Source organism: Pediculus humanus, genomic scaffold (assembly GCF_000006295.1).
Source record: "Pediculus humanus corporis 1103172108201 genomic scaffold, whole genome shotgun sequence".
Classification (NCBI taxonomy): domain Eukaryota; kingdom Metazoa; phylum Arthropoda; class Insecta; order Psocodea; family Pediculidae; genus Pediculus; species Pediculus humanus.
Genome location: NW_002987771.1, coordinates 54,922 through 57,154, shown reverse-complemented (window position 1 = coordinate 57,154; position 2,233 = coordinate 54,922). Strand labels below are relative to the sequence as shown.

General features: G+C 27.7%; 1 protein-coding gene across 1 annotated transcript in view; it reads left to right on the top strand.

Annotated features, from left to right (window-relative positions):
• The window catches only part of Phum_PHUM432720 (ablim, putative), a gene marked incomplete at both ends in the record, with an annotated part of 11,091 nt that overhangs the window by 3,702 nt on the left and 5,156 nt on the right, over positions 1-2,233 (top strand). The window lies entirely within an intron of this gene.

Below are 2,233 nucleotides of genomic sequence, written 5' to 3'. Positions count from 1 at the left end.
AGCGTTCGATGTGAAAATTTTATTTAAATACCGCGAAAACAAAAATTTTAACCGTTAAAATTCCCGACGTTCGATTTAACGTTTTTTTATCAATTTAAAAAAAATTTTACCCCCCCACCACTAGCGCCACATCGAGTACACGTCATTCGTTTGAGTGAAATTTAAAAATGGAGAATGCAAAAAAAAACCGTTACGAATAATTGTAACCGTAGGTGTTGCAATTCGCATCAAACGACGGCATTTTATTACTTAATGATTTTTTCTTTTTTGGCTCGAATTTTTACTTTAATTATTTTAAAAAAAAAGAAAAAACAATTTATAATAAATCGTTAAATTTTAAAATTTTTGAATAATGATTCTTTTAACGAAGATAAAAAAAAAAACTTTTAAAAAAAAACTTACCTTTTATAAATTTACGTTTAATATCCATGATTATCCGGTGAAAAAAAAAACCGTTTTTTTCACAATTCACTGTTCACAAAACAATTTTTCTACTTTTTTTTTTTTTTTTTTATTATTAAAACATTTACCGAACTGCAAAAAAAAAAAAAAAAAACAAAAAAAAAAATTTTTATATAAAGATGAGAGAACTAATCGCGTAGGTGTTTACCTGAGGAAAGCCGAATACTGACTGAGGAAAATTATTCAAACGGAGTCGAATCTGAAAAGAAAAACAATTTTATTTTTTCACCGCTAGATGTCTCTAGTGTATTAAATTAAGTTGGCAAAACTGTGTAAATATCTTCGAATAATAAAAAGAATAAATAATTAACCGTTATTCGATATTCGTTATAAAAAAAAATTTAAATTTTATTTATTAATATTTATAAAATTATTTCGTTTCAATTTATTGAAATCTTTTATTTAAAAAAACCGGATATCCGAGCTACGCCATCTTTAAAAACTTTTATTCGATACGATATTGGTAACATTGTGTGATATTTTATAATGATTATTTAACAACTTTTCTCTCTCACACAATTTGGATATATCACGTTTCACCCTAACGAGATTGTTCTAGAAAAACGAACGTGAAATTCGACGTTTAAAAAAGAAAATTTCTTTGACCGTTGGTAAAAGTCGTTGAGAATTATGGATAATAAAAAAAAAAATATAAATTGACGTGGAATAAAATTAAATATTATTGAGAAAATTATGTCAACTTATGTTAAAAATCACGTCCGACGGGAGGGAAAAAAAATTAAATCAAAAACACTTGAAAATCTCGTGTTTTTTTTTCTTTTGCCACGTTTTTTTTTCCGAATATTGAAATTGTGATAACCCGAATAATGATAAATAAATCTTATATAGCCTAAAACGAAAAAAAAAATTTTATGGACGTGTCATAAGATGAAATACCAATAGAATACAATGGAAGAAGCCACTTGTGAGGGGGCGGGGGAAGGAGAAAAAACTAAATATGAATAAAATTTTTGTGTAAAGGAAATTGAATCGCATTCAGTGACTGAAAAAGAAAGGAAAATCCCAAGGGAACAAAAAAAACGAAAAGAAAAAGAAGAGCGAACAAAATGCAATAAAAAAAAATGAATGAATGAAGAGAGATTTACACAATTTGTGGGAAACGCCATTTTTTTTTCTTTAATACAAATCCCCCCCTCACTTCCCCTCCCTTCCCAAGCCAAAAAAAAATTCGATTATTATTATTTTTTTTTTTTTTACATTAAATAATAAAAAAAAAAATTTCAAACCGTGAAACGAAAAACCGGAAATGACGTAATAAAGTAAAATGAATGAGATAATTGAAAAAAAAAAAAAGTTTTTTGTTGTTGTGTGACGTCATCTCAACAAAACAAATTTTTTGCGAAAAAGTTATAAATTCAAAATAAGTTTTGACGACGGTTCGTCAAACTTGAAAAAAAAGTTTATTTTGTGGTAATTGTATACTAAAAAATAAAGTAATATTAACTCGCAATAAAAAATGAGAGAAACCTGAACGTACCTTGAAAAGAAAACCAAAGATTCACGAGGAAAGGATGTTCCAATGTCGTTAATATTTCAACTTCTTTCAAAACGTTGTTCAAAGCGTCTCTTTCCATGCATTGAGTTTTGTTCATTTATTTCATGGCGTACAATTGTCCGGTTCCCCTTTTTTCCACGATGCATACCTGAAATAAAAAGACAAAAGTTAATTTGAAACGATAACAACGCGATAAAACGCCGTTAAGTCTGTGCGAATGTTTCTTAACGCGCTTTTTCTTATATTTTACTCCCA